At 38.6% G+C, this 26,389-nt stretch overlaps 1 protein-coding gene and 1 pseudogene across 2 annotated transcripts in view; one reads left to right on the top strand and one right to left on the bottom strand.

The window, feature by feature from the left end:
* Positions 1-26,389, top strand: part of NUBPL (NUBP iron-sulfur cluster assembly factor, mitochondrial) — a 301,075-nt gene that overhangs the window by 88,787 nt on the left and 185,899 nt on the right. The window lies entirely within an intron of this gene.
* LOC110220294 (transforming protein RhoA pseudogene) lies at positions 11,088-12,304 on the bottom strand (annotated as a pseudogene).

The raw sequence follows: 26,389 nt of genomic DNA, 5'->3' as shown, positions 1-26,389 counted from the left end.
GGAAAGGGTAAAACAAAAGTGGTTAACAGAGAATGGAAACCCAGTATAAGTGAAGAGGTGGTAAGACAACATTTAGGTGCACTTACACTGCATTCAGATCGCTGGGCTGGGATGAACTGTCCTAGGGTAATGAACTGAACCGGCAGATGCAATTGCCAAGTTGCTGTTGTTAATCTGAGAGATTGAGAGTGGTGCCATAGGACTGGAGAAGGGCAATTGTCCTGATTTTGCAAAAGGGGAAAAGAGTAGAGTCTGTAAACCAGGGCAGTGAGCTTGACTTCAATTCCTGGCAAAATTATACAACATTTAAAAAAACTTGGTTATGTTTTATGTTGACACTTTGGTTTCCAGTAGGTAATGCTGTCCCTCAACTGTGAGTGCCCTCCTTCCTAAACTCCCTTATGTTTATTCTGTGTATACCATATATATGTAAGCAGTGCAAAATGAGGTGTTCTTAAGAGTGAAAATGCCATAGACAGAGGAAGAGTATGGGAGGAAAACAGATGACGAGGGAAGGTCATAGGTGTGCAGTCCTTTTTACCTCCTGGTTCCACAGGCAGCACATAGCTGGTGGTTTGTACTTCTACAACTATTCATTGAATTGGGAGAAGGAAGAGGAAGGGAATAAGCATTTATATAACTCCTTCTATGTGCCAGATACTCTGCTAAACACTTTTTTAAAAAAAACAAATATTCTATCTTTATCTTCACAACAGCCTTAGGAGGTAATTGCTATTATTACTCCCATTTTACTGTTGAGGAAACTGAGGCACACGGAGTTTAAACCACTTGCCCAGGTTCACATAGCTAGTAAGGATAGCTTACTACACATAGCTCTGTCTGAGGCCAGATTTGAACTCAGGTTTTCCTGATTCCAGGCCCAGCACACTTTCCATTATGCCACCAGCTGCCCTCAAAGGCCCACCCAGAGTTCAAGTTTATATATAATTTCTAGACAAATAGCTGATATGGAGCCAATAGATGACTACCCTATCCCCAGTGGGGTGAGGCAGAAGGTGGAATGAAGGTAGTCTATGAATTGGCTGATAAGAAATGTGGAATGGCTAGGAGCCAGGAAATTTAACTGTACCTGTGCCATCCATGGCTAGCAAGCAGCTAGGCTGGGAAACACCATTGCTATACATGCATCTTACCAGTAGGCCTTGAACCAGTCAAACTGGGGTTCACTGGCTCACAGTATCTATGTTGTCTTCCCTGAAAGAAGATAAGATCTGTGAGAGCAGAGATGGTTTCATTTTTGCCTTTGATTTCCCACTGCCTCACATGGAGCCTGGCACATGGTGCTTAATAAATGTTAATTGAGTTAAAGTGCCTATTGTAAAAAGTTAAACAGAATCACTGAAATGAATCATTATACCTGACAGTACATAATTTTCTGTATTTACACAAAATTCCTCCTTTAGCTCATTATTTGTAGGACCAATGAGAAGATAAGTAAATCACTGGTTTTCCTAATTTATCAGAGTGAAAGTGCATGATTGATATGAGTCTCTTTTTCACTCACTCTTCTATTCTCCTTCCCTACTACCTTTCCACCCTCTTTTTTTTTCTATTCCTTCCTCTCTCCCTCCTTCTTTCCCCCTATTCCTCTCTTTCTCTCTGTCCTACCCCTCACCCCTTCCACTGTGATATGCAGAGATAGGTTCTCATTATCTCTGTGGGCTATTTTGTATCAGATCAGTTGTAAGGAAGCACATCATTTGAAATCCATAGAGTATGGTGTTCTTTATCAAGCCCCTATGGTCTGAAGAGAGCAAGCATAGCTGTTGCTGCCTCAGCCTCTCCAGCAGACACATCACTAAGTCACAGTAAACCCTCACTCATCTCTCAATCCACTAGGGCCCTAGGTCACACATCTAAAGCTGGGAGGACCTCAGAGGTCATCTACTCCAGTCCCGTTTATATAGAAGGAAACTAGCCCAAGGAGGTTCAATAATTTTTCACAAGGTCACAAAGATAGTAAGTGGCAGAACCAGGATCAGAACTCAGGTCCCATGAGTCCAAATTCACCAGTCTATGATACACACCTTGCCTCTGATAATTGAAGGAAATTTTTAAAGTCCTTCTTTTAAAAATATGTCCTTTAAAACTTTGCTAAAACACTTTTTTCCAGGAAGTTTTCCTTGATTAATTCCACTCCCTTTTATACATCCTATCTTCACTCATTCATAAGCTGCTTATTGCGGAATGGGGGTTGTGAGACTGTAAGACCCTGAAGTGTCAGGGACGCTTTCTTTAGTGTCTTTAGGAATTTTTAGGACTTTGCTTTTTCAGTGGTTGCTCTGTCATTGCTGATGATTGCTTTACTGCAGCTTTGGATAAGTCATTTGTCCCTTGTCCAAAATAAGAATATTGGAGACTGATCCTTCCTATCTTACAGAGGCATTGTTTTAGGAGAAAATAGACCAAAAATACTGAACTGGCAATGCAAAAGGGATTATATGAAAACCTAATCGTCCTGATTTTTCTTAAGAATATTTTTGGGAAGAGTAACAAGCTTTTTTGCATGTAAATTAGGTCATTTGTTGCCTCTACTTAATCAGTTCAATTCAGTTCCAGGATCATCATTGGGAAGTTAGGTGGTACACATGTTACTGTTTGTCCTTCTTTCTTGAAGAGGACCATGACATCAGGGAGGTGATGCCATGACATGCAAGTGAATTGGATTTCAGCGAGGGAGGGCTGTGTAAAGTCACCAGCCTCACTTTCTTTGCTGAACTCATCTGGATCCAGTGGAGAGATATAGATCAGGATGAGTGGAGATGGCCCTGGATACAGTGGGAGACCTTGGCCTTTTTAAGCTAAGGTCTTTAAATGGTCTCAGTTGGACTGAGGCAATGCCCATTCAGTTATTAAGGCTAGGTAAGAAAGTTCAGCAAGCTAAATATAGAATCACAAAATCTGAATTTGAATCACGTCTCTGCCATCTTAAACAAATCCCTAAGCCTCATTGCCTTCATTTGTAAAATGAAGGGCTTGGTTTAGGTGACTTGTAAGGTTTTTTCCAGACTTTTTTTTTTTTGGTGAGGCAATTGGGGTGACTTGCCCAGGGTCACACAGCTAGTAAGTGTTAAGTGTCTGGTCTGAGACCAGATTTGAACTCAGGTCCTCCTGACTCCACAGCCGGTGCTCTATCCACTGTGCCACCTAGCCGTCCTATTTTCCAGCTTTTAAACTCCTACTGTGTTGACACAGTGGATAGGGTGCCTGGCCTGGAGACGGGAAGACTTCTTTTGCTGAGTTCAAATGTGGCCTCACTCACTAGCTGTGTGACCCTGGGCAAGTCACTCAATCCTGTTTAGCTCATTTTCCTCATCTGTAAAATGAGCTGGAGAAGGAAATGATAAACCACTCCAGTATCTCTACCAAGAAAACCCCAAATAGGGTCACAGAGAGTCCAACATGACTGAAAGATAACTCAGCAACAGTGTGTGACAAGCACCATTCTAGGTACTGGGAAAGCCAAAATCCGTCCTTGCCCTCCTGAAGCTCGTATTCTTGATGTGTATTATTCTTATATTCCTGAACATTTCCCCATAAACATTTTTGGATTCCAAACTGATGCTCTAATCAGGACATTCTGCCTCATGAGCCACATACCAAATGGATTAACATGATAGGCTTCAGATTTAGTGCTGCCAGGGCTCAGAGTACAAGATTCACAGTTCTCGTTGCAGCCTTAATAAAGAAGCTTTGATTCTTGAGACTGCTGACGGTAGTATGGGGCTGAAGTTATTAATCAGTTTTATGATGAAATTGGGAAGTAACCAGTTTTTTTCTGAAATCTTACATGAGATGTGTGACAGTACGTCTGCTAAAAAAAGGAATCTCACCTGGAATATGTGATTCTTGGCCATATTTGGGCAGTTCATGCAGTCTTTAACTTAAGAATGTTAGGAAAGGTTTATGTGTGTGTGTGTGTGTGTGTGTGTGTGTGTGTGTGTGTGTGTATGTGTGTGTGTGTGTCTTTTTAGTGGAAATCAGAATGGAAACCAGACCTGACCAAGAAACCTTTGTTAAGACATACTATATTCAAATTGTACATTTTTCTTTCACCATTTTCTTCTCTCAGGATTAATACTTTTATCTGTCCTCTGCTATTTACTGCTTCATGAAATCGGGGCCTCATTTCACCTTTAAGCTATACTTCCTGGCCTGTGGTGTGGGGCAGAGGCTAGAATTAGGTGAGGAATGTGGTTTCAGGCTCCTGACGGTGAGGAATTGGAGTTGGCTGGAGGGGTTCTGGGATAAGGAAGAGAATAAATAGGAAGATGGTTCAAAGGGGTCCTCCCTGGGGAAGGTGAATGTAGCAGCAAACTATAGCCTCTTGTAAGTATAAATGTGAAGTTAACCTCTTCACCAGACAGCTGGTGGCATAGAAGATAGAGGGCCAGGCATGGAGTCAGGAAGACCTCAGTTCAAATGTGACTATAGATAGTTGTTAGCTGTGTGACTCTGGACAAGTCACTTAACCTCTGTATACCTCAGTTTCCTCAACGGCAAAATGGAGATAATAATAGCACTGACTTCCCAGAAATGTTGTGCAGATCAAATGAGATACTTGTTTAAAAAAAAAGTGTTTATCACAGTGCCTGACACATAGTAGGTACTATATAAATGCTTATTCCTTCCTCACTGTGCCCCCTTTTCTTGACTTCCTCATATTCTAGGAAGTAGGCTACCTGTTTCTCTGTCCATTTCTGCCGCTTGTTCATTCTGGTCAGTTTTTCTCATTTTTTAATTCACACTGTGGAGTTTCATCACTTCTTGCCCACCCTTTGTCCTTGAAGCGAAGGACCCATCTCTTTTGATGTTTTGTCATGTTCTTACCCTCTCTCTCCTTCCCCAAACAGTGGGGAAACTGAGACTAATAAAGCTCCTTTTTTATTCTTCTTCCCTTTTTAATTATAGTTCATAGAAAAAAAATCAAAGATGTCCTTCTGGTGTTCATGGTAGGTCTTTGGGCACACAAGAGGCTGAAATTAGATTCAGCCACATTTCTGGGGATGAGGAGAGTGCTATAGAGCTAATGGGAGTTCTGGACTTAGGATCTGGAGAGACTGCGGTTTAAGTCCTCACTCTAATACTCGGTAGAGACAATCTGTGGATGTTTTAGATTGATGCTTTGTTTTACGTATTCTTATGTTCTGGCAGTGTTCTTGTATTACTTTGTGTATTGGGGTATTTGAGTTTTTTCCCCCCACGTCATGTTCTTTTGGGTTGCCTTTTATGCTTAGTTTGTCTCGACCCATCTCGTCTTCACGACCAAAGTATTATTTGTTCTTTTTTTTACTTCTTTGGAGAGACTTGCCACTATGCATTCCAAGCTAATTATTTATGCTCTGTAGGTCATTAATCCCATTTGTTTTCTTTTAACTTCTTTGAAGATTTTAGTTTTTCTTTTGAACTGTTCTGGAATATCCTACTGTGGCTCCATGTTCCCTTAGAATTCACAGTGTTCTGGACTACATCACGGATTAGTTTTATTGGTAATATATGCCAATGATAATAACTGGCATTTGTATGACTTTAGAATTTTTAAAGAACTTTACATATGCTATTTCATTTGAATATTAAACTCACAACTATGATATAAGTACTAGAGGTATTATTTTACAGATGAAGAAACTGAGGTTCAGAGAAGTTTATCAGTTTTTTAATAGTCACATAGCTGGCAAGTGTAAGAGGCAGAATTTGATCTCTGGTCTTCCTGAAACCTAATTCTATCCACCATGGCATCCAGCATCTGTGATATGGCTTGTTTCATATGCACTTTTAGCCCCTTGTAGGCTATATAATAGAACAAATGTCTTCAGAAGATTTAGGGAATTCGATTTGGTTTTTGTCAGCAGTACTCATGGAGCTATCCTTTTCTTGACAATAATCTCTAATTCATACCATCCTGCCTAGAAAGAACTATTGGCCATTCCACTCCTCCCCATCCTCCTCTCCCCCCAACTCTTGGCTTTCTAATACCCTTCTCAACGCTAGTGAAGGTACTATTTGTCACAGGTTTCCTAGATGAGGTGTTTTCTTCCCTAAGATGCTGAAATAAAGCTCAAATTCAATGAGAAAAAAAAGAGAACATTTCCAAATGATGTATGAAAGAAAGTAATTCCATCATAGTGTTCCATTTCCAGAAAACTGATTCCATGATACAACTAGCATATGTGATATTACATGAAATTTGTTTCTAAAGAAGATACAGTGAGGCTGTAGATCTGAAAGGGAAGCAGTTGATTGATAGGACCTTTAAATGTTCCCAGTCTAAACAGTCACTGCTTCCTTCTTTCTTTCTTTCTTTCTTTCTTTCTTTCTTTCTTTCTTTCTTTCTTTCTTTCTTTCTTTCTTTCTTTCTTTCTTTCTTTCTTTCTTTCTTTCTTTCTTTCTTTCTTTCCTTCCTTTTTTTTTTTTTTGCTTTTTGCTAGGCAATCAGGGTTAAGTGACTTGCCCAGGGTCAGACAGCTAGTGTCATATGTTGTGTGTCCGAGACCAGATTTGAACTCAGGTCCTCCTGATTCCAAAGTCGGAGCTCTATCCACTGAGCCACCTAGGTGTCCCCAGTCACTGCTTATTTCATATGCAAGAGGACTATTTGAAGGAAAGCAGAGTAAGAACTAGGCCTTATCTAATGTTATACACATGTATATACACATGCCTGGGGAAGCCTTTCATTTCTATAATGCATATTTTACTTAGAAGACTTGTAGTACTGTGGAAAAAGCAGTGGAATTGGAGTCAGAGGACCTCAGTTTGATACTTAGATTTGTCACTTATTTCCTAGGCAAGTTGGTTAACCTTTCTGGGCTTTAGTATCTTCATCCATAAAATGTGGGATTTGGAGTGATCTTTAAGCTCCCTTTAACTCCAAATCCATGATCCTATGACATTTGCCACACGGTTCTTAGAAAAATAGGGTTCCAGGATGGAGGAGGAAAGGCAGAGACTTGCCTGAGTTCTCCTAAATTCCTTGCCAAATGACTTTAAAATAATGCCTCAAAACAAATTCTGTAGTGGCAGAACCAACAAAAGTACCGAGTGAAACAATTTTCTAGCCCAAGGCAATTTAGAATGTTGAGAGGAAAAGTCTGTCTCACTTGGGTGAAAGTAAAGCTCAGTCCAGAGCAGGCCATACCAGAGTAGGCTGAGCCCTAGCAAGCCAGCAGCAAGCATTGGGACACTAAAGTACTGTTGGTAGAGTTGTGAACTGATCTCATCATTCTGGATAGCAGTTTGGAACTATGTGCAAAGAAATATAAAACTGTTCATTGCATGTTGACCCAGTAATAAACTACTGCTAAGTCTATATCTTAAAAAGGTTAAAAAAAAAAAAAGGAAAAGGACCTATAAGTACAAAAATATGGGTAGCAGCCCTTTTAGTGATGGCAGAGAAGTAGAAATTGAGGGGGGTGCCCATCAGTTGGGGAAGGTGAACTTGTTGTGGTATATGATTGTGATGGAATGCTAATGTACTCTAGGAAATGATAAGCAGGATGCTTTCAGAAAAACTTGTGAAGACTTATATGACTTGAGGCAAAGTGAAGTGAGCAGAACCAGTGTACACAGTAACAGTGATATTGTGCAATGATGAATTGTGACTTATACAGTGATCCAAGACAGTGCCAAAGGACTTATGAGGAAAAATGCTATCAGTCTCCAAAAAAAGAACTAATGAAGTCTGAATGCAAATTGAAACATGCTTTTTTAAACTTTTTTTTGTTTGTTTTTAGTCTGTTTTCTTTCACAACATGAGTAATATAGAATTATACCTTCCATGACTGCACATGTATAAACTATATCAAATTGCTTGCCTTGTCAGTGAAGGGGGAGGGGGCGAGGGAGAGAGAGAGAACATGGAACTCAAAATTTTAAGATGAATGTGAAAAATTGTTTTTACTTGTAATTAGGAAAACAAAATATATTTTTAAAATGTTCTAAAAATGGAATCCAATTTCCTTTTACACTAATATTACAAAAGGCCTATGACTTAATTGGTGTGGATAGTCTTTTCACTGACACACATTACATTTTAGTAAACAGTTGTGTGAGTTACTATGGCAAACAAAAATTACCTTGTAGACAACATTCTGGTTAGTTTAGTTTGGTCTGTTGCTGGGTTATACTTGAAAGCCTCCTTGGTTTGGTGGGACCTGCCCAAGCTTTCGCTTTACGGCACAGTCTTCATGAACTAAGAGTCGTCTCCACCCATGGTGAGGCATTGGGTTTTAACAGAAGTTCAACTTCTGTAAATCCAGAGACACTTAGAGAATTGTTTGAAAAAGCTGGTGTCCAAAGGTGGAAATAGAAAGAACCACCTAGCTGGCGGTTCTTGCTGAAAATGAATCCAACTTTGGTTTAAATTTTTTTAATGGCTCATATTGTCATTCTTCTCTGCAGTCATTGCCTTCTTATAAGTTGAGTGAAGCTATTTTTTTGGTAGTATCCATTGACTGTCCCTTTGATTAAGTAAAATGGATGAGTAAGAGGAGTTGAGAGATAAGAATGATCTCATATTTAATTGTTGATAACCACTTTGATGATTTTACGTATATGAGGTTACATCTCTATACAGTAACAACATGCTAAGGGCATTTTGTATACTGTCCTCCATGGTCAACAAGGTGCCATTTAGTGTTGAACAGACTCTAAAAAAAATACAGATGTGGGAAAACTGGAACACTAATGCATTGTTGGTGGAGTTGTGAACTGATCCAGCCATTCTAGAGGGCAGTTTGGTGAACTATGCCTAATGATCTACAAAAATGTATATACTCTTTGATCCAGCAATACTACTGGTAGGTTGGTAGGTCCATATCCCAAAGACATTAAAAAAAAAAGAGAGAGAAAAAGACCTATCTGTAAAAAAAATATTTATAGCAGTTCTTTTTGTGGTGGCTAAGAGTTGGAAATCAAAGGGTTGCCCGTCATTTAGGGAATGGCTAACCAAGCTGTGGTATATGATTGCAGTGGAATATTATTGTGCTATAAGAAATGACAAGTAAGATTATTTCAGAAAAACCTGAAAAGACTTACATGAACTGATGCAAAACAAAGTGAACAGAACCAGGAGAACATTGTACACAATAACAGCAATATTGTGAATGACTTAACTATTGTTAGCAATACAGTGATCCAAGACAATCCCAAAAGGCTAATGTTGAAGCATTCTATCTGCCTCCAGAGAAAGACCTGATATTGTTTGAATACAGACTGAAGCATGCTACTTTTTACTTTTTTTCATTCTTTTTCTTTTGAGTCTCATACAAAATTACTAATATAGAAATGTTTTACATGATTGAATGTGTATGATCTGTATCTGATTGCTTACTGTCTCAGAATTTGGAACTCAAAATTTAAAAAAAATGTTCAAAATTGTTTTAGCATGTAATTGGGGAAAATTATATGTAAAAGAAAAAAAACACAATAGCTCCTAGTAAGTGCTTAATAAATGCTTGTTAATTGATTGCAGCTCCTTGAATAGGTATTTTTATATTGCATAGCTGCAACAGAGGCTTAAACTGATTTTTCATCCAGGGATAAATTTGAACATGGAAATATTGCATGTAGGACAGTCTCCAAAGTGCCTTTGGATAAGTGTGTTTCACACTCTGAAATGGGGTCATCAGTTTCTTCAGTAAAAACTGTTTTGTAATGCAAGTGTGAGAACAGCCCACTGTGTCTTTCTAGATAATTCTCACACATGTAGCCCTCTAGCTTCATACTTTCCTTTCCCCTTTCTTATGCCCATATTAATTTCTAAGCCATTTTCTCAGCATGCTTTTCTCCATAGTTCTTCAAAGAATGTCTTATTTCTTGGTCTTTTCTTTTAAAGTATGCACACAAATATTTACAATCTCAACAGCTCTTCCCAAATGAGTCCTTTTGCGCCTCAGCACCAAGTTGCCTGGAGTAAAAATGGAGAAAACAAGTTTGATCAAAAGGGATATACATATAAAGTTGATAGCTGCATGTAGACTTTTTAATGCTGCTTCTTCCGTTTTTGGGTCCCATGGCAGTATTTTTTTCTTGTTGGTTTAGAAAATAATTATAAAATCAATCACTGTCTTGATTCTTTAAGGTGGCAATAGCAGTGGGCAAGAGGTCTGTTTACTTTTGTTTTAAGAGGCAATGAAACTGTACCTCAAAGTGCATCTGACCTGTTGCTTTTGGATGAAATTCTGTTCAACACAGGGCCCCCAAGAATTCTGAGAACTCTCCTCAATGCTTTCCTCAAGTTCACTGGGACTGTTACAGGCCATCTATTTTATATATTATAGTCTGATCCCCCAATCCAGTACAACATGCTGTCAATCTAATTACAAAAGCATTTAAGATGTAAAAACTAAGTGATGAGTGAGAAATCAAGAAGTAGAGCCATTTTATGCTATCCATAGATAATAAGTGCATCATTCCCTTACATCTCCTAATGTAGTAGATGAGGAAACTCCCCATTATTCCCCTTCTTTTCTCAGCATGTTCTCAGTGGCTAGCATGGAGATCTGGTTGATATTATTTCTCCTCCTCCTCCTCCTCTTCTGACCCCCTGCCCTTTATTCTATTAGTATTTGAGAAAAAATTAGCTGATACACAAAAAAGTTTAGTCAGCTAGAGAGGAATGAGAAATTCCAAGTGGGACTTTGGCCATCAAAAAAGAGAATGGGTACAAGCTACTCGAGGATATTAAGGGGAGTCATCACTGTCAGAGAAAGAGATAAACATTGTATATACCAAGATGCTGCTATTTGAGTTCCGACAAATCACTCCAATTTCTGAACCATCACTTTTGCCTTGGGGTTGAATCTAGTTCTCATTCACTGAAGCCCAGCTCCAAGGACAGGTGGACACTGCTGGGGTATGTTGTACAGAAAAGGAACTGCAAATGGCTGCCATTCACTGGAGAAACTGACAAAAAGGGATGTCAAATGTTTTTCCATCTGTCTTTATGTTCAAATGCATTAAAAAACAACAACAACAACAACCCAGAGACCTTCTGTAGAGTATATAACAAATAAATAAAAGTATTAGGAAATCCAGTTATACAAAATATACCACATTTAAGTTGGGGTAGATATATTTATTTTTCGTAGCATACATTAAATGGCACTAATTACACAGTAACTCTAAAGTCAGTAATATGAAAGCACAGAACTGTAGCTTTACCACAGCTGCATGGGGACTTGCCATCTCTAGCTGATCTCATTGTCAGACACTCCAATAATACCCCAGGGCTATACCAATAAAGTCTTATAAGAGGTCCTGCTTCGAAGGGACTCACAGTTATTCCCCAGGGGGGCTTGCAGCTCACAGCAAGAGAACATGTTAGGTATAAAAGTAGTTAAAGACCAATTCACAAAAGTGATCACTTTTTTCCTCTTTCTAGAAAAAAGCAAGAAGTTAAGAATTCCCTTGAATTTGTGCTAGCTGTGTGGGTTGGGAGAATGGAGAATGTTATTAAGAGTAATGTCAGAGAGACCCTGGTGTTGGCTTTTAAATCCTGGCAGCAAGATGATTTCCTATTTGTAAATCTTTTAATGTAAATTGCAGATAAATGGAAAAGGCCAGTAATCATACATTAAGGTTCATAAACAGCATTTCTTAACCGAGTGAGGGCTGGGCTTTCCACTGTGTTCAGAAGACAAGGCACCTGGATTTTCTCCTTCCTTTGGCTGGCAAAGCCGCTCTTGTGGCTATTTCAGAAACCTCCCTCACACCCTCTTTGGTCTTCGCTGAACACTCCATACACCCAAATGCACCAATCTGACAAGCCAGCTCTTTGCCTTCTTCAGTTTTCACTGGCTGCTGCTTCATCTTGGCCAGCTCCAGTTTGGTGGCCTCATTATGTCGAAGATCCTTCTTGTTCCCAACCACGATGATGGGCGCTTTGAGACAGAAATGCTTCCCTTCCGGGGTCCACTTTTCTCCAAGGTTTTCCAAACTACCAGGGCAGTCAATGGAAAAACACAGAAGTATAACATCGGTATCTGGGTAGGAAAGAGGTCTAAGGCGATCATAATCTTCTTGACCAGCTGTGCCCCACAAAGCCAACTCCACCTGTTTTCCATCCACTTCAATATCTGCTACATAATTTTCAAACACTGTGGGCATATAATTTTCAGGGAATTGGTCCTTACTAAATGCAAGCAGCAAGCATGCCTTCCCACATGCACCATTGCCAACTATAACTACCTTTTTCGGGACGGCAGACATAGCTCAGGTGGTTCTCGAGTCCCTGCACGCCGGACAAGCAGCTCTGCAAGTCGCAGTTTTTACGCCAGAAACCGGCGGGCCGGTGGGCGGGTAGCGGGAGCACGAGCGTGCGCGGGAGGCAGGGAGGCGCGGAGGGCCCATCTGCTAACTTCTAATTGGGACGTATTGAAGCGTCCCAGCCTGCTCGGTTCCAAGATCGTCAGGTTTCCGCTAGGACCCACACACTCTTTTCTTTCTCTATGCCATTGACTGTAGCCTACAACGTAACTGCCTCCCAGTAGGTCAGGAACACCCAAACACTGCCCCAGTGCTAATCCCAGTCATCTCGCTGCACCATTCCACAACTCTCTTTTCTTTTCACCACACAGTCTACCCTTCTTTTTCCCTTTTCCCAAGTTCATAAAGTTAACACAATCCTTGAATTCAGGCCCAAGGCCTCTTTGGAGTGCGACATCTTGGAACTTTCTACATCACTATGGACCTGAAGCTGTGCTGGGGTGCTCCCTTGTTTTGTATAATTATAAATTATAATTATAATTTTTATAAATTTCAAATTAAAACAGTTATAAATTTCAAAAAATTACCCAGTGAAATATAATTTTGGGGAAAAAAAGTACTATCACTAGGTGCTGCTAGTAATTATGGCAATGGATATAGGAAATGGTTTTCCCAGATTTTTTCTTCTACTTGCTTTCCTGCGCTCTTAGCATTGACTAATAATGGTTATAGAAGTTCTAAATGCATATTTTGCCAAAACTTTCAGTAACATATCACTTATTAAATAAGAATGCTCTATGCACATGCAGGGCAGGTAGATATTGCACAAGTCTGCCTTCCTTGACAAACCTGAGTGCAACTGATACATTATTCTGCTGAAATAGAACCTCTGCCTCATCTGCTTTCAGAAGAAAAGGAATTCATCTGTCTTTTTATATTAAGAGCACATTGCTCAACTAGGAATCCCAGTACTGAAATAATTTCTTTTTGAATGAATGGGGGAGTGTACATTGTCAGGAGCATATCTTTGATTATGGCTTTTAAAATAGCATCTGTTCACTTGTATTTCAAGAAAAGGTCAATGAATTATCTGTAGTGACCGCCAGCAGCAGCTTCTGTACAATTACTTCAGTAACAGCAACCAGTACATCCAAGTAAAGGGAGCTTGGGAGTGGCTAGGAATTTTTTACATTGAATTCTTCTTGTTAGGCCACATTGATTTCCCTGGAGCTGCTCTAACACTAATATAGCCTGAATATTTTTGTGCCTTACAAACCACTGCTTCTCTTCCCATGACTTTGTTGCATTGCTGTAGTTTCTCTCTCTCTCTCTCTCTCTCTCTCTCTCTCTCTCTCTCTCTCTCTCTCTCTCTCTCTCTCTCTCTCTCTCAGTGTAGGTTGTTTCTTTGAAGAACAATTTTCCAGTTTTTTAAATCACTGATTGAAAAAAGAGGCTTTGTATTCTCTTTTAGTTGCAGGAGTGATAGAAAAATGTGTGGGCTGACAGTTTTCTAATCAGGGACACCCATTGTGGCAGTTATTCTTGAAGTAGGGCACTTATTCTCCAGCTTTGTACTTTGGGTGAGATGCAGCTGCAGTGACTGTGACATCAAGGTCTCTGGCTGGGTTTGTAACTGGTCTAAACTAACCCCAGAGGGCCTGGCTATCATGGTCCATCCCACTGCTTACATTTGACTACAAAAGAGAACTCAGTGGTTATACAGCTTGAGAGCTGAGAGGACATGCTTTTTTTTAAAAATTAAAGAAAAAAACCCCCCAACAAAAACCAACCCTGTCCATGACAAAGCAGTTTTCTTTTGTGCAAATTGTAGAGCAAGGAAGCCAGTTCCCTTCCCCCTATTTCACCAATGGCATGGCTAAGTTGTCAATCAGCATCAGGCCAGCCAGCCATGGTTTTAATTGCTTGTTATACTGTCATTGGCTGGACTGATGCTGGTTGACAACTCCCTTTGGCTGCTTTAGCACACTAGCAATTTGAGATGCTGCTGCTGAAGCTGCTCTGTTAATGGTGTTACTGAATCTTAGACTGCAGCTTTGCTTACTACCATATAAGTAATAGTGAGGGTAGGGATATGACAGAGCCCCAAATTCCCTTTTGTGGTTACAGCTCTGTCTCTGCTTTTATCTCTCTCAAACATACAGGCAGTCTTACTTGAAGTACCCTTTTACCCTGGATTTGAAGAACTGCTAAAGGAAGAAATAAATTACAGTGAATTTGCCATTGATTTTGGGGTAGATCTGGATTAGTCAAGCCAAATCAGCAGACATTTATTAAGCACCTACTGTATGCCTGGCACCATGCTAAACCCTGGGATACATACAAAAAAAAGTCCTTACTTTCATCAGAATGCACACTTTTAATGGGGAAAACAACATGCAAACAGCTATTATGTAGAAACAGCATATGTATAGGTTAAATTAAACATACTCTCAGACAGAAGGTACTTAAAAGTTAAGAAAGACTGGAAAAATCTTCTTGTAGAAGGTTGGAATTTAATTGAGACTTGAAGGAATCCAGGGAAAGTAGGAGGTAGAGATGAGAGAGAGAGAGAGAGAGAGAGAGAGAGAGAGAGAGAGAGAGAGAGAGAGAGAGAGAGAGAGAGAGAGAGAGAGAGATCTGGGCATGGAAGACAGCTCCTGAAAATACCCAGAGTTTGGAGATAGAGTATCATGTGAGAGGGACAGCAAGGATGTCACTGGATTGCAGAGCATTCGGTTATGGTAGTGGGGGAGAGGAAGAGAGTGTAAAATGTAAGAAGACTGAAAGGTAGGAAGGAACTAGAAGATAAAGGGATTTAACAGCCCAACAGAGGATTTCATATTTGATCCTGGAGGCAATGGGGAGCCACTGGAGTGGATTGAATTGGGATGTGAGGGGATAAGGTGGTCAAACTTAGCGTTAGGGAGATAATTTGACAGTTGAGTGGGAGATGGAATGGAATGGAAGACCACCCAGCAAGTTATCTCAGAAGTCTAGCATGAGCTGATAAGGGCTTACCTCAGGGGAGGAAAGATGTTATAAAGGTAGGAATGACAGGACTTGGCCCCTGATTAGATTTATAGAGTAAGGGAGATTGAGGAGTCAAGGATGCCACCTAAGTTGTGAGCCTGGCACACCGGGAGGATAGTGGTACCCTCCACAGTAATAGAGAAGTTTGTAAGAAGGGAGGGCTTGAAGAGAAAAGAGAATTGAGTTCAGTTTTTATGAGGCATTTTAAAAATGGATCTTGTTGAGGCAGCATGGTGTTGTGGATAGAAGACTGGCCTCTGGATCGAAAAGGCCTGAATTCATGTCCTGCCATAGACACATATCCATTGTATGGCCCTAGGCAAGTCGTGGTTGTATGACCCTAGGCAAGTCACTTAACCTCACATTTTCTCCAGGCAACTCTCTGAGACTCCAGGTAGAGAAAACATCCTCAATGGGAGTTCCCTATACCAGTAAAACGAAAGATCTGGTTTTTAAAAAAAATTAAGAAAAGGATAACATTCTAGAATTTGAAGGGATTGTAGAGTATATCTAGGATTAACTGTTTCTCATCTCCATCATACCTCAGCTCGCCTTCCTCTGTATGTGTTTTAAGCCAGTCAGTATTGTCTCCTGAAATGTGATGGCCAGAACTGAATCCTAGACTGCAAACACATCTGACCAGGGAAGAATACAGCAGGACATCCGTTTCATTCAGGGAACGCCTCTCTCTTTTTTTAAAGTTTATTTTATTAATTTATTTTGGCTTATCAACAATCACTTCTATATGCTTTTGAGTTTAAAAATTTTTTCCCCCTTCCTCCCCACCACCCTCCCCAAGACGGCACACAATCTGATATAGGCTATACATTTACATTCCTGTTAAATGTATTTTCACATTAGTGATGTTGTAAGTAAAAATTAAAACCAATAGGAGGAACCATCAGAAAGAGGAAACAAAACTCAACAGAAGAGGGAAAAAAAAGATAGCAATTCAACTTCCATAGTTCTTTCTTTGGATGTGGATAGTATTTTCCACCACGAAGCATCTGGATATGTCTTAGATCTTGTATTGCTGAGAAGGGTTAAGTTTATCAATATTAGTCGTCACACAACGTGGCTGTCGTTATGTCCAGCATTCTCTTGGTTCTGCTCACTTCACTCAGCATCAGACCATATAAGTCTTTCCAGGTATTTCTGAAGTCAGCCTGAAACATTTCTCTTAATGCAACCTAAGACCCAGTTACATTTTTATGAGATGTCATTTCACATTATTGATTTATTGGACCTGCAGTGAACGAAACCCATAGGTCCTTGTCCCAGGAGCTATCTTCTCTCTATCTTCCCCATCCTATACTTCTCCAGCTATTTAAAAATTTTTTAAAATTAATTTATTTTGAATTATCAATAATCACTTCCATAAGCTTTTGAGTTTTAAATTTTTCTCCCCCTCCCTTCCCACCTCCTTCTCCAAGACGGTGCACAATCTGACATAGGCTATACATACATATTCCTATTAAGCATATTTTCACATTAGTGATGTTATAGGTAAGAATTAGAATCAATAGGAGGAACCACCAGAAAGAGGAAACAAAACACAACAGAAGAAGTAAAAATAGCATATAGTATGCTTTGATCTGCATTCAAACTCCATAGTTCTTTCTTCTTTGTGGATAGCATTTTCCATCATGAGGCCTTTGGAGATGTCTTAGATCCTTGTATTGCTGAGAAAGGTTAAGTCTATCAATATTAGCCGTTGCACAGTGTGGCTGTTACTGTGTATCATGTTCTCCTGGTTCTGCTCACTTCACTTTGCAACAGTTCGTGTAAGTCTTTCTAGGTTTTGTTTCTGAAATCATCCTGCTTGTCATTTCATATAGCACAGTAATATTCCATCATAATCATATACCACAACTTGTTCAGCCACTCCACAGTTGATGGGCATCGCTTCAATTTAATGCAGCAATTTTTTTGAAATCATGTGCAGAATTTTGTAATTATGTCTATTTTATTCCATCTTATTAGATTCTGCCCATTGTTCTACTCTGTCACTATCTTTTCTGGATTCTCATCCTCCAGCATATCAGCTCTCCTAATTTTGTGTCATCTGCAGAATTGATATGTATGTCACTGGTGTCTTGATCCAAGTTAATAGTAAAAATGTTCAATAGAATAAAACAAGAATCAGAGCCCTTTGGCACAATACCATAGACCTTCCACATAGACCAAATAATAATAGCTAGCATTTATATAGCACATTAAGGTTTGCAAAACACTTTACAAATTCTCTCTTTATCCTTATAACCCTGGAAGGTAGGTGCTATTGTTATCCTCATGATTGGGTCAGGTCATTCAAACAGTTCTGACTTCATATACTTTAGTATCCTATCTGCAAAGCAATCATGGAAGACTCTGTGAAGAGTCTTGCTAACTGTCAGTCAGAAAGCATTTATTAAATACTTGCTATGTTCTAGGCACTGTGCTAAGCACTGGAGGTGCAACAAAAGGCAAAAAACATAGTCATTGTCTTCAAGGAGCTCACATCCTACACTGATCTATAGATCTATTATACTTCCCTGTTCTAAAAACCATATTCCCAGGCATCTAATAACCCTTTTACCAAAGGAAATATAGTTATTAATGAAAGACTTGTTCTTTGTGAAACCATGCTGGCTTATCGGGCCTGGATTCAGATCTTACCGGGGCAAGTCACTTAAACCCCCTTGGGTCTCATTTTCTCATTTGTAGAATGAAGAGTTGGACTAGATCACTTTTGAAGTCCCTCCCAACTCTAGACTTGTGATTCTGTGATCTGTGATCCTGATATGAAGAACTTTCCTTTCTAAATACTCATGAAATGAGTATGGAAACCTAAAAAATTAAATAAAGATTGTGGTGGGTCATAGTGGATGAGTAGTAGTAACCTTCCTTCCTTCTCTCCTTCCTTCTTCCCTTCCTTCTTCCCTCCCTTCCTTCTTCCCTGTCTTCCTTCTTTCTTCCTTTTTCCTTTTCTCTTTCTTTCTTGCTTCCTCCCTTTCCTTGCTTTCTCTCTCACCCTCCCTCCCTTACTTTCCATTAGAACTAATAGATCTAACAATTTGTTCGGGTTAGCCATGAAGAACATATGACATAATGTATAAAAAGGGCTTTGTACCTGCGACATGCTATGCCAATGTAAGTATTTAGATATTCATGAGCTATATGTATGTGGATATATGTACAAATATGTGTAGTATGCATGTGCGTATATATGCATACCATGCATGTATGTATACTTTATGATCTATATGTGTAACCAGAAAATATTAAATCAGTCAGCAATCAGTTTTTAAGGGCTTACTCTGTGCCAGTCACTGTAAAGTCGTTAACTCAAGCAGATGCACCTGAGTAAAATCTCACCTTTCCTACAAAATACTTGATCCTTTTCAGGATCTCTCAGATTCCCTCATGCCCTCATGCAACTATCAATTTGCACGAATCCAGGTTCTGATTTCTGTGGAATACAGTTTCTTATGTTCAAGCCCAGGCGTGGATTCATGTATAGGGCTTTTGTCATAACCCTCCCATCCCTAAACAGTATCCCCTCTCCAGAGTCCTCATTGACCTTTGTCCTGGGAGGGAGAGAGGCAGTGGTCTGGACTAGTATGAGTAGGAGGACAAAAGTGTATGTGCATCAGGGGTAATGACATTCTCTTCTATATATTAGAGCTCACTTAGCTTAATCAAGGTAGGTTACAACAGTGCCATTGGGACTCTAATCATAATATCATGTAAATTTAAAAAAATTCACATCATAATAATATACTTTATTTTCCCTTTTGCCCAGCAGCACTTAACATGAATATCAGACTTGTAGTCAGTCTTTTTAGGAATGGATCATATTCACTTCCCATTTTGTATAGCACTTAGCATATGGTTGTCACTCACTAGATGGTAATGGCAACAATTTTTACTGATTTCCCCACCTCCCAGAAAGTAAACATGAGAGGAGAAGAAATGGTACGGATGCTTTCAGGAAGAAAGCTAGTATTTGTGACACATTAAACATATCTTTCCTTTTAAGTTTCCTGCATGTTACAGTTCTGGAAGGAACAAATGCTAATGTTTATTTTTGCAGTGTCTTCCTTCATCGGACCTTAGCACACTTTGTGGACCAGTTCTTTTTAGCCCTTTACAATTAGAAGGTCTAAATTTAGGCATAAAGAAGTTATATTGATGACAATGATTTCTTGAAAGGAAGTTTTGTACTGAAGATCCCTTTAGGACAAAAGAAGAATCGATATCATTGTGGCTAATTAATTGCATATGTGTGCAAAGATAAAGTTCAAATGACTAAGCTTCTTTTAAATGGCTATCACCTAAAAATGCTTTATGCATACTTCATGGCTGTTTGCTATTGCTTTGAAGTATGCCAGATGTCTTAAAGATGACTATTTAAAACAATGCTTTGAAATGCTGTAGCCATTCCAGATCTTTGGGTTTGTCTTTAAAAAGCGAAATTATTTTTCAAACTTTAACTCTTTTCCCATTTTTTTTGTTTTTTTCTACATATTTTAGGGACTATGTCTGTCTCTGAGGTCCTGAGTAATAAAAAATACTTCTGTATAAAATTGGGCATTGTAATAAGTCCTTTTGTGCTTTAGTAACAATTCAGTTCATGTATGTTCCACTTTTTAAAAAAATGTCAGTCTACAAAAATCCACATTTATAAAATTAATAAATTGTGGGGTTGTCTGTTGTATTATAAATGAGTTCTTTAAATAAGAATTAAAAACTCTTCTGGTACATTTGAAATATAATTCAGTTTACAGAAATATTACTTCCACACAACTTTTTTCAGGAGTGTCCAGTTGAATATTGAAGGCAAGAACTTTTATTTTTGTATTGAATCCACATCACCTAGCATAATGTGTTACTCATAGAAAGTATGCTGTACCTGGAGTCAGGAAGACCTGAGTTCAAATGTGACCTCAGATACTTGCTAGCTGTGTGACGTGGGCAAGTCACTTAGCCTCTGTTTATCTCAGTTTCCTCAGCTGTAAAATGAGGATAATAATACCTGCTTCCCAGGGTTATGTAAGGATCAATAAGATAGTATTTGTAAAATCTCTTAGAATGATGCTTGGTACATGTAGGTGCTTGGCAAATGCTTGCTTCCTCCCTTTCTCCCACCTTTCCTTTCTTCTTTCCTTCCTTCCCTCTCTTCCTCCCTTCCTCGATCCTTGTAGGATTGAATCATTCAGTAAATTGTTGTATGGCCATGATCAGGAGTGGGTTTAGCATGGTGGAGAGCTGGCCGTGGATTCAAGATCTCAGTTCAGGTCCTTGACGTGTACTGGCAGAGTGGGTGACCCTTAATCTCTCAGTACTCAGCCCCAATCTGAAACTTGAAGTTGTAGAGAAGGGGCCAAATGGAGGGAGTCCCTCCCTCTACCAGTGAAATAAAAGTCCAGTCCCAATCCCTATGATCATGCTCACTAATTTCTTAGAATGTGGTGATGGTGGTGTTTCATCCAGTAGCCTATTCCGGAAGAGCTTTAGAAAGCCATACAGTTAAATTTATAAACTCTACCAATGTTTCCAAGTTTACATTACTAAGCTAGATACCTTATAAAAGCTTAAAATTTTTGTTGGCTTCCTATTGCCTACTTTGTTTTTGCTGTTCAGTCATTTCAGTCATGTCTGACTCTTTGTGACCCTATTTGGGGTTTTCTTGGCAAATATTTTGGAGTGGCTTGCCATTTACTTCTCTGGCTCATTTTACAGATGAGGAAACTGAGGCAAACAGGGTTAAGTGGCGTGCCCAGGGTCCCACAGCTAGTAAGTGTCTGAGGCCAGATTTGAACTCGTGAAGATTAGCTTTCCTGACTCCTGACTCCAGCATCCTATCCACTGCTCCACCTAGTACCCTTATTGTCTACTAGTAACACATAAAGTACAAATTCCTTAGATTGTTTTTCCAGGCCAACAAAAAGCTGCTTCCGTCAAATCTTTCCGGTCTTCGTGTTAGTAGTGACAGGAAAAGCAGATAACTTGATACCTGAGTGTTTGGTGGAGCAGAAGGAGAAGAAGTTAGCTATGAATGGTGTAGTTGGTGATATGGGAAGTTCACTTGCATATCGAGGTGAGTAGAAAAGTGTAAGTAACAAGGACGTTTAAAGGACGAAGGACTAGGAAGATATCTATATTTCTTTCTTTCTTTTTTTTAAATGTTTTTCTTTTTCTTTGGCTAGGCAATGGGGTTAAGTGACTTGCCCAGGGGTCCCACAGTTAGTAAGTGTTATGTGTCTGAGGCTGGATTTGAACTCAGGTCCTCCTGACTCCAGGGCCAGTACTCTATCCACTGCACCACCTAGCTGCCCCAAGATGTCTGTATTTCTAAACTGCTCATATCATCCTCTAGTTGCAGAGTGAATGATTAAAGGAGAGTAAGAGGAATGTGTGGGGAACCAGCATTGCTGCTGTTTTCTGGGATTTCCCATATGTCTTTCCTTTGAGGCATCTACTTTGCACTTAGCATGAGTGTCCTAACCTTTATAGAGTTAGTCCTGAGGTGTTAGATAATCTGACTTAATTCACAGTAAAGTAGGACAATTACTACTAATCCCCTTCATACCCCTATTAGCATTTGTGTTTTAAGAAGTGCTGAATGAATCTCTAAGGGGTGGAATATATGGGAAATTTGAGTCTCTTTCCCTCCTAAAAGCTACTTCTTGTTTGATCTCAGGGAAAAAGGGAAGAAGGCAAGATGAGCCTTAGGCAAAATTGGGAAGTATTCTAAGCTTATCTTTGGTAGCTTTTTTCTTCCATTTTTGTCCCTTTTCCTAGGGTACACTACTATAAAAGCCCAAAAATATGGTGCCTTTTGGTGTTCCTTCCTCCTCTGGTTTGGGAGTGTGAGTTTTAGTACTTATTAATTCTATTAATTCTAGATATTTTATATCTAGATCACTCTTTTTATTTAAGAAATAACATCAACAAATTTTGGTTTCAGGTTTCTTGACCTTCGTTTGACAAAGTTTAATTCTCAGGCCTACAGTTATTTGATCATGGACAAGTACCTTTTTGAGCCTTAGTTTTCTCCTCTGTAAAATGGGAATAAATAGTATTTGGATTACCTACCTTAGAGGGTTGCTGTGAAGAAAGTAATTTGTAAAACTTAAAATTCTGTAGAAATATAATTTATTATTTCTGATTTTTGCCATACTGTTAAGTACCCAGTATGCAGTATCTTAATTTATGTGGTTTTTAAAAAAATATATTCCTGAAATTCAAGGTTTGACTCATCAATTGTCTTCTTTTATTTGAGAAAGGAGAAGGTTAGGAGAACAGAAAAGAGGGTACAAAGATTATTTGTTTTCTGCTAACAGCCCCTACCTAGTTGGTGGATGAACAGTGGCGCATAATGGGATGTCTATGAGAAGAAGAGGCGATGACTATAGTCCCAAACTTGAAATCTGAATGATACTGCTTTCCTGTAGCTGTTTAATAGGGTGATTTAAAGCAGTCTTTGAGATTTTTCTGGTTGTTCCAGTTCAATAAACATTTTCTTTTTAGCTGACTCTTAGTTTGACGTGGTCACAGTAGCGTTCATCCTATTTTGGCAATTAATTTATAATATAAAAGGGGGCCCCAAATCTGTTCAGAATTGACTGGTGACATATCATCCATTAATTGCATTCAAACCTGGTAGAAATGGCAGAACTTTGTTTGACTAGAGTGAGGAGGATGAGACAGTGTGTCATTCACTCTCTGAGTGGCATTGTGGCAAATGATATGGTTTGACTTGTAGCAAGAGTCTTTTGTGTTTCCATGCATGAAACATCATGAAGATGTGAGGAGGAGGGGAATAATGATCTGTGTCATGATAACTTCAACTAATGATGAGCTCTTCAAAATGCAGTTATTCACAGTGCAATGGATTCCCTGGCTTTTGGGTAAACTTTCAACAAATAGCAGCTTGTTAGTTTTTCCTCAAAGAGTGTGGAGGAGTTGCTATGCAGATTTTCTTTAAATAAAATCCTATGGTAAGGAACTTAATTGGTGCTTGTAATCATAAGCTGTTGTTCACAACTCTCTTCCCATTAATTAAAAATACATTTTTTCACCTTCACCAGCCATTTCATTTTGCTTGAATTTACTATTCACAGAGAATAAATAATATGCTTTTAAGTGATGTTAGTTTTATTTACCTATATGTATAGGGAAAGACACCATGAATGTCACTTCTTTCTCTTTCATGCACACAATCTGGACTTTTTTTTTTTAGTTCACTCTGCTTCTTCCTTGTGCGGTGTATAAAGTACACAGTGGCATAATAAATGTGCTCATCTCACTGATGGATGACTTAATTTATAACTTACCCTTCATTAAGCACCAGGAGGATTTTTGAATATTAACATAATATGGTTGGAAAACTTAAAAACTAAATAAGGTTGGATAAATTAATTGTCTTTGGTAGGCAGTGCGGTTCTCATAGCGTAATTTCTTTTCCATTTCTGCAAAAATGTACTGACTTGTGTATTTTGTGGAAAGGCACTTTTGTTGTCCCGGTTGTAAGTTCAAAGCTGAATTTGAAATTTAGACTATGTTTTGAACAGATTCTAAATTTTCCCAAACTCAAATAACTTAGTATTCCTAGGTGAGGGATATGGAATTTTGATAAAATGACATGTCAGGAGAGTAAAAGTTTTAAAACAGTAGTAGTAGTAGTTATACTCCAGAGACTATATTTTTCTCATGTATGCTGTATTTGCTAGGTTAACTTGTTATTTTAGTTTGCATTGAATTGAGCTGACTGCCAGTATCACTTTAGTAATAAGTGAAGTTAAGAATGCCAGTTTTATTTATTTTATTTGTAGTAATGTTTGAAAAGATAAGAGGAAAAATAATGATGGGCAAATTTCTATTACCAGTATTTCTTGCTTTGTGGAATTGGCATATTGTAAGAATTCCCTATGAAGAAAAATCTAATTTTTCTTTGAATTTACAGAATAGGGCATACTTTTCTAGTGGAAAGAAATAATTGATTAACCTTAAAAGTTTTTTTTTTAAATAAAAGAGAAGCCTTATAACATTCCAGGTAGCCTGCAGGAAGACACTTATGCTTGCCAAGAGTTATATTTCTCATCTTTTATTTCATATTGACATTTTGTCATAATTTGCTAATTACCTTTCTTCCATTTTCTTTTTTTCCAATTGTAAGATCATAGTTAATAGCTGAGAGGGTCCTTGGAGACATTAAGTTCCACCCCCTCATTTTATACATAAAGCAGTTGAGGCACAGCAGAGAGATTCAGTGACTTTCCCTGGGTCATGCAGTTACTAAATGACTGAATTAGAATTTGAACTCAGATCTTTCTGGCTACAAATCCATTGTCCTGTCCACTCCTTTAAGGTGCTTTTCTTCTTCCTTTTTCTGTTGTAAGTCATATTTTTAGTTCACAGATTGGGAATGCAAAGTGCCTTTAAGTAGGCCTAAATTCTTGTCATTTAAAAGATACTAAGGATGCCATTTATTTATAGTACAATCATTTCTAAAATGATCCTGCTTCCTTAAATATAACCCTCCATTTTAATCAGTCACTTAATTCAAGGAACTATTTTGTGCCTACTAAGAACCAGGCATGATGCTAGGTGCTGAGGATATAATAAAAAAAAAAAAAGAGACAGTCCTTGAATTCAAAAAGTTTACATTTTACTAGAAGAAACGTGTCTACATATAAATATGTAGAAGATATATTAATACTATCACTCTGTGGTGTTGACCTCAGATAGAAACAAATCCTCTCAGCTGCAATATTTTCTTAGATTAACATTACCTATATTATATTTTTATTTATTTAAAAAAAACCTTTTCCCAGTTAAATTTTAATGTAGTTCAGGCCACACTAGGGAGTTTTCAAGTTTAACACCTCTGTCCTAAATCACCAGTAATTAGAGAAGTAAAAATTGAAGCAGCTTTGGGGTTATACTTCACGCATACCAGACTAACAAAAATGATAAAAAAGGAAAATTATAATTTTTGAGGGCTCTAGGAAAACAGGCACACTAATGTACTGTTGGTATAGTTATGAATTTTTCCATCCATTCTGTAAAACCATTTGTAATTGTAAACAAAAAAGGTACTAAACTAGACATGCTTTTTGACTTAGAGATATCACTATGAAGTCTATATTCCAAAGACTTCAAAGAAAGAAGAACAGGAGTCATATGTATGCACATTTTTAGCAGCTCTTTCTTTCTTTCTGGCAAAGAATTGGAAACTAAGGGGAACTCATCAGTTGAGGAGTGGCTGAACAAATTATGATAATCTGAAAATAATGGAAAATTATTGCCATATAAAGAAATGATAAAAAGTACAATTTTAGAGAAATTTGGGAAGACTTGTATGAATGGATGCAGAAGTAAGTAAGCAGAATTTGGAGAATAAGTTATACAATAACAACAAAATTGGAAAAAAACCCCAAGATTTTAAAATTATTTAATGCAATAACCAACCATATTTCCACAGAACTGGGAATAAAACATCTGTCTACTTCTTGACAGAGGGGTAGTGAACTCAAGGTGCTGAATGAGATATGTTTCAGACATGGCCAATGTGAGAATTCGTTTATTTTTGACTATGCACATTTGATTCAGGGATTTTGTTTTTCTTTTAGTTTCGAGGTGAGAGGGGAGTTGCAGGAAGAGGGAAGGTAGTGACAGTGTTGTTGTTATTGTTGTTGAATGATTTCAGTTGTGTCTGACCATTGTGGGGGTTTCTTGGCAAAGATCCTGGAGTGGTTTGCCATTTTCTTCTCCAAATCATTTTATAGATGAGGTAACTGAGGCAAGCAAGGTTATGTGACTTGCCCAGTGTCATAGCTAAGTGTGTGAGGTCAGACTTGAACTCAGGTCTTCCTGACTCTAGGCCTGCAGCACTATCCACTGTACCACCTAGCTGCCCAGTTACTATGCTACCAAAATGCAAGTAGAAAGGTAGTAAAGCAGAAGAAGAGTCATTAAAGCATTTTAAAAATTCACAGGAGATAACAGAAGGAAGATTAGTAGGGAACACAGACAAGGAGGACATCTTTAAAAATATGTTGAATTTGTTATACACTTATACCCATTCGATTGCAAGCTCCTTGAGGGCAAGGAATGTCTCTTGCCCCTTTTCATATCCTAATGATTA

The sequence above is a fragment of the Phascolarctos cinereus genome, unplaced genomic scaffold (genome assembly GCF_003287225.1).
Source record: "Phascolarctos cinereus isolate Bilbo 61053 unplaced genomic scaffold, phaCin_HiC Scaffold_3;HRSCAF=262, whole genome shotgun sequence".
NCBI lineage: Eukaryota > Metazoa > Chordata > Mammalia > Diprotodontia > Phascolarctidae > Phascolarctos > Phascolarctos cinereus.
This window is presented reverse-complemented; position numbering and strand designations above follow the sequence as displayed.